This window comes from Hyperoodon ampullatus (assembly GCF_949752795.1).
Source record: "Hyperoodon ampullatus genome assembly, contig: SUPER_X_unloc_1, whole genome shotgun sequence".
NCBI classification, from domain to species: Eukaryota; Metazoa; Chordata; class Mammalia; order Artiodactyla; family Ziphiidae; genus Hyperoodon; species Hyperoodon ampullatus.
In genome coordinates this window covers 2,286,259-2,300,211 of record NW_027641097.1, presented here as the reverse complement: position 1 = coordinate 2,300,211, position 13,953 = coordinate 2,286,259, and positions in this window count along the sequence as shown.

Below are 13,953 nucleotides of genomic sequence, written 5' to 3'. Positions count from 1 at the left end.
TCAGGGAGCATTGTGATGACAAGTGTATTGAGCGTTGTGATGACAAATGTCATGGAGCACTGTGATGAGAAGACCATAGGTAATTGTGATGATGAGCATCATGGTTCATTGTGATGACAATGATTATGGAACATTGTGATCACAAGGGTTTGGAGCATTTTGATGACAGAGGTCATGGAGCATATTGATTTCATTGTGATGACAATTGCATGAAGCATTAGGATGATGGACATGGTGCATTGTGATGACAGGGTCATGGAGCAATTTGATGAAAAGTGTCATGGAACTTTTAGATGACAGTGTTTATGGAACAGTGTGATGTCAGGGATCTTGGAGCATTGTGATGAAAAGGGTGATGGAGCATTCTGATGACAGAAGATATGGAATATTTTGATGTCAGGGGTCATGGAGCATTGTGATGATATGGCATGTGGCATTGTGATGACAGAGGTCTTGGAAAATTTTGATGACAGTGGTGAGGGAGTATTGTGGTGACTACTGATGGAACATTGTGATATCAGTGGTGAGAAAGCATTTTGATGAGAAGTGCATGGAGCATTGTGATGAAAAAGTTTATGGAGCATTGTGATGACAAGGTTTATGGAGCATTGTGATGACAAGGCTGTGGAGCATTGTGATGACAATTGAATGGCACATTTTGATGACATGGGTCATGGAGCATTGTGCTGAGAAGCGCATGGAGCATTGTGATGACAAGGGTCATGGAGCATTGTGCTGACAAATTCATGGAACATTGTGATGACAACAGTCACAGAGCATTGTGATGAAAAGTTCATGGAGCATTGTGGTGACAATTGTCACAGAGCCTTGTGATGACGAGGTTAAGTACCATTGTGATGACAAAGGTCATGAAGCACTGTGATGACTGGAGTCACGGAATATTGTGATGACAAGGGTATGGAGTATTCTGATGACAGGGGCATGGTGCATTGGTCTGACAAGTTTCATTGTTTATTGTGATGACAGTGGGCAAGGCGCATTCTGATGAGAAGAGCATTGAGCATTGTGATGAGAAGGTCATGGAGTACTGTCAAGACAGTGGTGTGGGGGCATTGTGATGACATATGTCATGGTCCATTGTGATGACGATGGCATGGAGTATTGTGATGCCAAGTGTCATGGAGGAATATGATGACAAAGTTAATGGAGCATTGTGATGACAGGGGTTTGGAGCATTGTGATGACAAGGTTCAAGGAGCATTTTGATGAAAAGGGCATGGAGGATTGTGATGACAAGTGCCATTGAGAATTTTGATGACAAGTTCCTGAAGCATTGTGATGAAAAGCACATGGAGCTTGCTATGACAGGGGTCATGGAGCATTGCGATGACAAGTGCATGGAGAACTGTGATGACAAGAGCACGTAACATTGTGATGAGAAGTGTCTTGGAGCATTGTGATGGCAAGACCGTGTAGCACTGTGATGAGAAGATCACGGATAATTGTGATGACGAGCGTCATGGAGCACTGTAATGACAAGGGGCATGGAGCATTGTGATTACAGGGGTCTTGGTGCATTGTGATGACAAGGGAATGGAGCATTTTGATGAGAAGGCCATGGAGCATTCTGATGACATGCATCATGAATCATTGTGACGACAAGGGCATGGATCATTGTGATTACAGACGTCTTGGAGCACTGAGATGACAAGGGTCATGGAGCCTAGGATGACAAGGCCGTAGAATATTGTGATGGCAGGGCTCATGAAGCATTATTATGACAGGGGAAAGGGAGCATTGTGATGACAAGGGCATCGAACATTGGTCTGAAAATTTCATGGATTATTGTGATGAGATTCGGCATGGAGCATTGTGACGACTAGGGCACGGAATACTGTGATGCATGTGTCATGGAGGATTGTAATGAAAAGGGCATGGAGCATTGTGATGAGAAGGGCAGGGAGCATTGTGATGACAGGCTCATAGAGCAATTTGATTAAAACTGTCATGGAACATTTTGATGACAGGGTATATAGAACATTGTGATGTCAGGGGTCATGGAGCTTTTTGATGAAAAGGGTCATGGAGCTTTTTGATGCTGGGGTTATGGAACATTGTGATATCAGGCGTCATGGAGCATTGTGATGATAATTGCATGTAGCATTGTGATGACAAAGGTCATGGAACATTGTGATGATGCGGGCATGGACCATTTTGATGACAAAGTCATGAGTATTGTGGTTGCTGGAGTCACGGAGCATTGTGATGACAGGGGTCATGGAACATTGTGATGACAAGGGCATGGAGCATTGTGATGACAGGGGCATAGAGCATTTCTCTGACAGTTTTTATGGATTATTGTGATGACAGTGGGCATGGCACATTGTGATGACAGGCGCATGGAGCATTGTGACAACAAGGTCAAGGAGTATTGTGAAGACAGGTGTCAAGGAGCATTGTGATGACATATGTCATGGTCCATTATGATGACAATGGCATGGAGCATTGTGATGCCAAGTGTCATGGAGGATTGTGATGACAAAGCAATGGAGCATTGTGATGACAAGGGCTTGGAGCATCGTGATGACAAGGGTCATGGAGCACTGTGATGACAAGATCATGGAGCATTGTGACGAGAAGGGCCATTGAGAATTTTGATGAGAAGTTCGTGAAGCATTGTGATGAAAAGCGCACCGACCTTGCTATGACAGGGATCATGGAGCATTGTGATGTACAAGTGCATGGAGAATTGTATTGACAAGATCATGTAACATTGTGATAAGAAGTGTCATGGAGCATTTTGATGATAAGGACATGTAGAATTGTGATGAACAGTGCATGGAGCATTGTGATGGAAAGACCGTGGAGCACTGTGATGAGAAGACCATGGGTAATTGTGATGATGAGCGTCATGGAGCACTGTAATGACAAGGGGCATAGAGCATTGTGATGACAGGTGTCATGGATCATTGTGATGACAAGGGTCATGGACCATTCTGATGACAAGCTTGTGGAGTAATGTGATGACAATGGCATGGAGCATTGTGATGAAAAGGGCAAGGAACATTGTGATGAAAAAGGCTTGGAGCCTTTTCATGACAGGGTTCAAGGAGCATTCTTACGACAAGTGTCAGGGAGCATTGTAATGACAAGTGTATTGAGCATTGTGATGACAAAGATCATGGAGCATTGTGATGACAGGCATCATGGAGCGTTGTGATGACAAATGTTATGGAACATTGTGATCAAAAGGGTTTTGAGCATTGTGATGACAGAAGTCATGTATCATTTTCATTTCAAGGTGCATGGAGCATTGTGATGACAAGGGCATGAAGCATTGTGAACCCAAGGTTCATGGAGGGTTTTGATGACAATGGGAATGGAGTATTGTGATGACAAGCGCATGGAACATTGTGATGACAAGTTCATGTAGCATTTTGCTGACAAATGCATGGAGCATTTTGATGACAAGTGTCATGGAACACTGTGATGACAAGCGTCATGGAGCATTGTGATTACAGGGGTCATGGAGCATTGGGATGGCAAGGGCATGGATCATTGTGATGACAAGGGTCATGGAGCATTTTGATGACAAGAGTCCCGGATCATTGTGTTGTCCGGTGTCATGGAGCATTGTGATGACCGGGGTCATGGAGCACTGTGATGAGAAGTTTATGGAGCATTGGGCTGACAATATTCATTGAGTATTGCGATGGCAGTGGTCATGGAGCATTGCGATGACAATGGAAAGGAGCACTGTGATGACAAGGTCCTGGAGAATTTTGAGGAGACGACCATGGAGCCTTGTGATAACAAGTGTCATGGAGCATTCTGATGAAACTGGGTGTGGAGCATTGTGATTACATGGGTCTTGGAGCATTGTGATAAAAATGGCATGGGTGATTGTGATGCAAAAGGCATGGAGCCTTGTCATGACAGGGTTCAAGGAGCATACTGACGACAAGTGTCAGGGAGCATTGTAATGACAAGTGTATTGAGCACTGTGATGACAAAGGACATGGAGAATTGTGATGAGAAGACCATTGATAATTGTAATGATGAGCATCATGGGGCGTTGTGATGACAAGTGTTATGGAACATTGTGATCACAAGGGTTTGGAGCATTGTGTTGACAGAGGTTATGGAGCATTTTGATTTCATTGTGATGACAATAGCATGAAGCATTTTCATGATGGGCATTGTTCATTGTGATTACAGAGTTCATGGATCATTGAGATGAAAAGGGGCATGGAGCATTTTGATCACAGGTGTCTTGGAGCATTGTGATGACAAGGGCATGGAGCATTGTGATGAGAAGGCCATGGAGCAGATTGATGACATGCGTCATGGAGCTTTGTGATGACAATAGCATGGAGCATTGTGACTACAGGGGTCTTGGAGCATTGTGATGACAAGGGTCATGGAGCCTTGTAATGACAAGGCCGTGGAACATTGTCATGACAGGGGTGAGGGAGTATTGTTTTGACTAGTGATGGAACATTTTGATATCAGTGGTGAGAGAGCATTTTGATGAGAAGTACATGGAGCATTGTGATGACAAGTTTTATGGAGCATTCTGATGACAAGTTTGTGGAAAATTTTGATAACAAGCACATGGAGCATTGTGATAACAAGGGTCATGGAGCACTCTTCTGACAAAGGCATGGAGCATTGTGATGGCAAGGGTCACAGAGCATTGTGAATGAAAAGTTCATGGAGCATCATGGTGACAAATTTCACAGAGCCCTGTGATGACGAGGGCATGGACCATTTTGATGCCAAATGTCATGAAGCATTGTGATGACTGGAATCACGGAGCATTGTGATGACAAGGGCATGGAGCATTGTGATGACAGGGGCATGGAACATTGTTCTGAAAAGTTTCATAGATTTTTGAGATGACAGTGGGCATGGCACATTGTGATGACAAGGGCATGGAGCATTGTTATGAGAAGGTCATGAATTATTGTGCAGACAGGTGTCAGGGAGCATTGTGATGACATATGTCTTGGTGCACTGTGAAGACAATGGCATGGAGCATTGTGAAGCCAAGTGTCATAGAGGATTGCGATGACAAAGGTAATGGAGCATTGTGATGACAAGGGCTTGGAGCTTTTTGATGACAATGGTCATGGAGCACTGTGATGACAAGGGCATGGAGCACTGTGATGACAACGGCCATTGAGAATTTTGATGACAATGTCGTGAAGCACTGTGATGAAAAGCACTTGGAGCTTGCTATGACAGGGGTCATGGAGCATTGCGATGACAAGTGCATGGAGAATTGTGATGAGAAGATCATGTAACATTGTGAAGAGAAGTGTATGGAGCATTGTGATGGCAAGACCTTGGAGCACTGTGATTAGAAGACCATGGATAATTGTGATGTCGAGCGTCATGCAGCACTGTAATGACAAGGGGCATGGAGTATTGTGACGACAGGCATCATGGAGCGTTGTGATGACAATGGCATGGAGCATTGTGATGAAAAGGGCATGGAGCATTGTGATGTAAAAGGCATGGAGGCTTTTCATGACAGCGTTCAAGGAGCATTCTGACGACAAGTGTCAGGGAGCATTGTGATGACAAGTGTATTGAGCATTGTGATGACAAAGTTCATGGAGCATTGTGATGACAAGGGCATGGAGTATTGTGACGACAGGCATCATGGAGCGTTGTGATGACAAGTGTTGTGGAACAATGTGATCACAAGGGTTTGGAGCATTGTGATGACAGAGGTCATGGATCATTTTGATTTCAAGGAGCACGGAGCGTTGTGATGACAGGGATCATGGAGCATTGTGATGAGAAGGTCATGGAGCATTGGGGTGAAAATATTCATGGAGTATTGTGATGACAGGGGTCTTGGAGCACTGTGATAACAAGAGCATGGAGCATTGTGATGAGAAGGCCATGGAGCATTCTGATGACATGTGTCATGGATGTTTGTGATGAAAAGGGGAATGGAGCATTGTGGTTACAGGGGACTTTGAGCATTGTGATGAAAAGGGCATGGATCATTGTGATGAAAAAGGCATGGAGCCTTGTCATGGCAGGGTTCAAGGAGCATACTCTCGACAAATGTCAGGGAGCATTGTGATGACAAGTGTATTGAGCATTGTGATGACAAAGTTCATGGAGCATTGTGATGAGAAGACCATGGTTAACTGTGATGAGGAGCATCATGGGGCATTGTGATCACAAGTGTTATGGAACATTGTGATCACAGGTGTTTGGAGCATTGTGATGACAGAAGTCATGGAGCATATTGATTTCTTTGTGATGACAATAGCATGAAGCATTATGATGATGGGCATGGTGCATGGGATGACAGGGTTCTTGGAGCATTGAGAATAAAAGGGGCATGGAGCATTGTGATTACAGGGGTCTTGGAGCATTGTGATGACAAGGGCATGGAGCATAGTGAATGAGAAGTCCAGGGAGCATTCTGATGACATGCATCATGAGGCTTTCTGATGACAATTGCATGGAGGATTGTGATTACAGGTTCTTGGAGCATTGTGATGAAAAGGGTCATGGAGTCTTGTATTGACAGGGCTGTGGATCCTTGTGATGGCAGGTGTCATGGAGCATTGTTATGACAGGGGGAATGGAGCACTGTGATGACAAGTTCACGCAACACTGTGATACATGGGTCATGGAGGATTGTAATGACAAGGGCATGGAGCATTGTGATGAGAAATGCATCGAGCATTGTGATGACAAGCGTCATGGAGCTTTGTGATGACAAGGGCAGGTAGCAATGTGATGAGAGGGTTCATGGAGCATTGTGATGACAATGGCATGGAGCATTGTGATGCCAAGGGTTATGGAGCTTTGTGATGACAAATGTCATGGAGCATTCTGATGACAAGGGTGACGTGCATTGTGATGAGAAGGGCAGGGAGCATTGTGATCACAGGGTCATTGAGCAATTTGGTGAAAAGGGTCATGGAACATTTTGATTACAGTGGTTATGAAATATTGTGATGTCACGGGTCATGGAGCTTTGTGATGAAATGTGTCATGGAGCATTTTGATGACAGGGGTTATGGAATATTGTGATGTCAGGGGTCATCGAACATTTTGATGATAAGTGCATGTAGCATTTTAATGACAGGGGTCATGGAACATTGTGATGACAGGGGTGATGGAGTATTGGAATGAATAGTGATGGAACATTTTGATATCAGTGGTGAGAGAGCATTTCGATGAGAAATGCAAGGAACACTGTAATGACAAGGTTTAAGCAGCATTGTGATGAAAAGGATGTGGATCATTGTGATGACAAGCACATGGCACGTTGTGATGACATGGGTCATGGAGTATTGTGCTGAGAAGCGCATGGAGCATTGTGATGACAAGGGTCATGGAGCATTGTGCTGAGAAAGGCATAGAGCATTGTGATGACAAGGGTCACAGAGCATTGTGATGAAAAGTTCATGGAGCATTGTGGTGACAAAGGTCACAGAGACTTATGATGACGAGGGCATGTACCATTTTGATGAGAAAGGTCATGAAGCATTGTGATGACTGGAGTCACAGAGCATTGTGATGACAGGGGACATGGAGCATTGTGATGACAAGGGCATGGAGCATTGTGATTACAGGGGCATGGAACATTGGTCTGACAAGTTGCATGGATTATTGTGATGACAGTGGGAATGGCGCATTGTGATGACAAGGGCATGGAGCATTGCGATGACAAGGTCATGCAGTTTTGTGAAGACAGGTTTCAGGGAGCATTGTGAACACCTATGTCATGGCCCATTGTGATGACAATGGCATGGAGCATTGTGATGCCAAGTGTCATGGAGTATTGTGATGACAAAGGTAATGGAGCATTGTGATGACAAGTGCTTGGAGCATTGTGATGACAAAGGTCATGGGGCACTGTGCTGACAAGGACATGGAGCATTGTGATGACATGGTTCATGGAGCATTGTGCTGAGAAAGGCATGGAGCATTGTGATGACAAGTGTCACAAAGCATTTTGATGAAAAGTTCATGGAGCATTGTGGTGACAAATGTCACAGAGCCTTGTGATGACGAGGGCATGGACCATTGTGATGACCAAGGTCATGAAGCCTTTTGATGACTGGAGTCCCGGATCATTGTGATGACAATGGCATGGAGCATTGTGATGACAGGGGCATGGAACATTGGTCTGACATGTTTCATGGATTATTGTGATGGCAATGGGCATGGCTCCTTGTGATGACAAGGGCATTGAGCATTGTGATGACAACGTCATGCAGAATTGTGAAGACAGGTGTCAGGGAGCACTGTGATGACAATGGCATGGAGCATTGTGATGCCAAGTGTCATGGAGGATTGTGATGACAAAGGTAATGGAGCATTGTGATGACAAGGGCTTGGAGCATTGTTATGACAAGGGTCATTGAGAATTTTGATGACAAGTTCGTGAAGCATTGTGATGACATGCGCATGAAGCTTGCTATGACAGGGGTCATGGAGCATTGCGATGACAAGTGCATGGAGAATTTTGATGAAAAGAGCATTTAAAATTGTGATGAGATGTGTCAAAGAGCATTGTGATGACAAGGACGTGGAGAATACTGATGACCAGGGCATGGAGCATTGTGATGGCAAGGCCGGGGAGCATTGTGATGAGTAGACCATGGATAATTGTGATGACGGGCGTCATGGAGCACTGTAGTGACAAGGGGCATGGAGCATTGTGATAACTGGTGTCATGGAGCATTGTGATGACAGGGGTCATGTAGCATTGTGATGACAAGGTTCATGGAGCATTCGGATGACAAGCTTGAGGAGTATGATGATGACAATTGCATGGAGCATTGTGATGAAAAGGCCATTGAGCATTGTGATGACAAGGGCAGGGAGCAATGTGATGAGAGTGTTCATGGAGCATTGTGATGACAGTGGCATGGATTATTGTGATGCCAAGGGTCATGGAGATTTGTGATGACAAAGGTAATGGAGCATTTTGATGACAAGTGCGTGGTGCATTGTGATGAGAAGGGCAGGGGACATTGTGATGACATGGTCATGGAGCAATTTGATGAAAAGGGTCAGGGAACATTTTGATGACAGAGGTCATGGAACATTGTGATGTCAGTGGTCATGGAGCATTGTGATGATAAGGGCATGTAGCATTTTGATGACAGGGGTCATGGAACATTGTGATGACAGGGGTGAGGGAGTATTGTGATGACTAGTGATGGAACATTGTGATATCAGTGGTGAGAGAGCATTTAGATGAGAAGTGCATGGAGCATTGTGATAAAAAGGTTTATGGAGCATTGTGATGACAAGGTTGTGGAGCATTGTGATGACAAGTGAATGGCCCATTGTGATGACATGTGTCTTGGAGCATTGTGCTGAGAAGCACATGGAACATTATGATGACAAGGGTCATGGAGCATTGTGCTGACAAAGGCATGGAGAATTGTGATGAGAAGTGTTACAGAGCATTGTGATGACGAGGGAATGGAATATTGTGATTACAAAGGTCATAAAGCATTGTGATGACTGGAGTCAAGGAACATTATGATGTGAGGGGTAATGGAGCATTGTGATTAAAAGGGCATGGAGCATTGTGATGACAGCGGCATGGAGAATTGGTCTGACAAGTTTCATGGATTATTGCTTTGACAGTGGGCATGGAGCATTATGATGACAGAGGTCATGGATCATTTTCATTTCAAGGACCATGGCACATTGTGATGACATATTCATGAAACATTTTGCTGACAAATGCATGGAACATTTTGATGACAAGGGTCATGGAGCACTGTGATGACAAGCGTCACTGAACATTGTGATTACAGAGGTCATGTAACATTGTGATGACAAGGTCGTAGATTATTGTGAAGACAGTTGTCAGGGAGCATTGTGGTGACATATGTCATGGTCCATTGTGATGACAATGGCATGGAGCATTGTGATGTCAAGTGTCATGGAGAAATGTGATGACAAATATAATGGAGCATTGTGATGACAAGGGCTTGGAGCCTTGTGATTACAAGGGTTATGGAGCATTGTGATGGCAAGGGAATGGATCATTGTGATGACAAGGGTCATGGAGCATTTTGATGACAAGAGTCCAGGATCATTCTGTTGTAAGGGGTCATGGATCGTTGTGATGAAAGTGGTCATGGAGCATAGTGATGACAGGGTGCATGGGGCATTGTGAAGTGAAGGTCATGGAGCATTGGGCTGTAAATATTCATGGAGTAATGTGATGACAGGGGTCATGGAGCATTTTGATGACAAGGGAATGGAGCATTGTGATGAAAAGGGCATGGAGCATGGTGATGAGAAGGCCATGGAGCATTTTGAAGACATGCTACATGAAGCTTTGTGATGACAAGGGCATGGAGCATTGTGATTACAGTAGTCTTGGAGTATTGTGATGAAAAGTGCATGGATCATTGTGATGAAAAATGCATGGAGCCTTGTCATGACAGGTTTCAAGGAGCATATTAACGACCATTGTCAGGGAGCATTGTGATGACAAGTTTATTGAGAATTGTGATGAAAAAGGTCATGGAGTATTGTGAATAGAAGACCATGGATAATTGTGATGATGAGCGTCATGGAGCGTTGTGATGACAAGTGTTATGGAACATTGTGATCACAAGGGTTTGGAGCTTTGTGATGACAGAGGTCATGGAGCATTTTGATTTCATTGTGATGACAATAGCATGAAGCATTATGATGATGGGCATGGTGCATTGTGATGACAGAGTTAATGGAGCATTGAGATGAAAAGGGGCATGGAGCATTGTGATTATAGTGGTCTTGGAGCATTGCGATGACCAGGTCATGGAGCATTGTGATGAGAAGGCGAAGGCGCATTCTGATGACATGCGTCATGGAGCTTTGTGATGACAGGGGCATGGAGCATTGTGATTACAGGTGTCTTGGAGCATTGTGATGACAAGGGTCATGGAGCCTGTGATGAGAAGGCCGTGGAACATTTTAATGGCAGTTTTCATGGAGCATTTTTATAACAGTGGTAATGTAGCATTTTCATGACAAGGGCATGGAGCATTGGTCTGATAATTTTCATGGATTATTGTGATGAGAGGGGGCATGGAGCATTGTGATTACAAGGGCACGGAACACTGTGATACATGGGTCATGGAGGATTGTAATGACAAGCCTTGGAGCTTTGTGTTAAGAAGAGCATCGAGCATTGTGATGAAAAGCATCATGGAGCCTGTGATGAAAAGGACATGTAACAATGTGTTGAGTGGGTTCATGGAGCATTTTGATGACAATGGCATGGAGCATTGTGATGCCAAGGGTCACGGAGATTTGTGATGACAAAGGTCATCGAGGGTTTTGATGACAAGGGCGTGGTGCACTGTTATGAGAAGGGCAGTGAGCACTGTGATGAAACGGTCATATAGCAATTTGATGAAAATTGTCATGGGACATTTTGATGACAGGGGTTATGGAAAATTGTGATATCAGGGGTCAGGGAGCATTGTGATGAAAAGTGTCATTGAGCATTGTGATGACAGGTGTCATGGAACATTGTGATGACAGGGGTGAGGGTGTATTGTGATGACTAGTGATGGAACATTATGATATCAGTGATGGGAGAGCCTTTTGATGGGAAGTGCATGGAGCATTGTGACGACAAGGTTTATGGAGCACTGTGATGACAAGGTTGTGGAGCATTGTGATGACAAGCGCATGTCGCACTGTGATGACACAGGTCATGGGGCATTGTGCGGACCAGCACATGGAGCATTGTGATGACAATGTTCAAGGAGCATTGTGCTGACAAAGGCATGGAGCATAGTGATGACATGAGTAAGAGAAAATTGTCATGAAAATTTCATGGAGCATTGTGGTGACAAATGTCACAGAGCCTTTTGATGACGAGGGCATGCACCATTGTGATGACAGGGGTCATGGAGCATTTTGGTGACTGTGGTCATGGAACATTGTGATGACATGGGTCATGGAGCATCGTAATGAGACGGTCATTGAGCATTGGCCTGAAAATGTACATAGAGTATTGTGATGACAGGGGTCATGGAGCATTGTGATGACAAGGGAATGCAGCACTGTGATGACTAGGTCCTGGAGCATTGTGATGAGAGGACCATGGAGACTTGTGATGTCAAGTGTCATGGAGCATTCTGATGAAAATGTGCATGGAGCATTGTGATTACAGGGATTTTGGAGCATTGTGATGACAAGGGCATGGAGCATTGTGATGTGAAGGCCATGGAGCATTCTGATGACATGCATCATGGAGCTTTGTGATGACAAGGACATGGATCATTGCGATGAAAATTGCATGGAGCCTTGTCATGACAGGGTTCAAGTAGCATACTGATGAGAAGTTTCAAGGAGCATTGTGAAGATAAGTGTATTGAGCATTGTGATGACAAAGATCATGGAGCATTGTGATGAGAAGACCACTGATAATTGTGATGACCAGCCTCATGGGGTATTGTGATGACAAGATTTATGGAACATTGTGATCAGAAGGGTTTGGAGAATTGTGATGACAGAGGTCATTGAGCATTTTGATTTCATTGTGATGACAACAGCATGAAATATTATGGTGATGGGCACGGTGCATTGTGATGACAGAGTTCATGGAGCATTGAGATGAAAAGGGGCATGGAGCACTGTGATTACAGGGGTCTTACAGCATTGTGATGACAAGGGCATGGAGCATTGTGTTGAGAAGGCCATGGAACATTCTGATGACTTGCGTCATGGAGCTTTGTGATGACAAGGGCATGGAGCATTGTGATTAGAGGGGTCTTGGAGCATTGTGATGACAAGGTTCATGGAGGCTTGTGATGACAATGCCGTGGAACCTTGTGATGGCAGTGGTCATGGAGCATTGTTATGAGAAGGGCACAGAACACGGTGATACATAGATCATGCAGGATTGTAATGACAAGGACATGTAGCATTGTGTTGAGAAGGGCATCGAGCGTTGTGATGACAAGCCTCATGGAGATTTGTGATGACAAGTGCATGGAGCAATGTGATGAGAGGGTTCATGGAGCATTGTGATGACAATGGAATGGAGCTTTGGATGCCAAGTGTGATGGAGATTTGTGCTGAAAAAGGTCATGGAGCATTATGAAAACAAGTGCGTGGTGCATTGTGATGAGAAGTGCAGGGAGCATTGTGATGACATGGGTTATGGAGCATTGTGCTTACACGCGCATCGAGCATTGTGCTGACAAGGGTCATGGAGCATTGTGCTGACAATGGAATGGAGCTTTGTGATGACAAGGGTCATAGAGCATTGTGATGAATAGTTCATGGAGCACTGTGGTGACAAAGGTCACAAAGCCTTGTGTGACGAGGTCATGGACCATTGTGAATACAAATGTCATGAAGCACTGTGATGACTGTAGTCATGGAGCACTGTGATGACAGTGTACTTGGAGCATTGTGATGCCAAAGGCATGGAGCTTTGTGATGAGAATGCCATGGAGCATTCAAATAACATGTTTCATGGAGCTTTGTGATGACAAGGGCAGGGAACATGGTGATTACAGGGGTCTTGGAGCATTGTGATGAAAAGTGAATGGATCATTGCGATGAAAAAGGCATGGAGCCTTTTCATGACAGGATTCATGGAGCATACTGATGACAAGTGTCAGGGAGCATTGTGGTGATAAGTGTATTGAGGATTGTGGTGACAAAGGTCATGGAGCATTTTGAAGAATAAACCATTAATAATTGTGATGACGAACTTCATGAGGCATTGTGATGACAAGTGTTATGGAACATTGTGATCAGAAGGGTTTTTAGCATTGTGATGACAGATATCATGGAGCATATTGATTTCATTATGATGACAATAGCATGAAGCATTATGATGATGGGCATGGTGCATTGTGATGACAGGGTTCATGGAGCATTGAGATTAAAAGGGGCATGGAGCACTGTGATTACAGGGTTCTTGGAGCACTGTGATGACATGGGAATGGAGCATTGTGATGAGAACGCCATGGA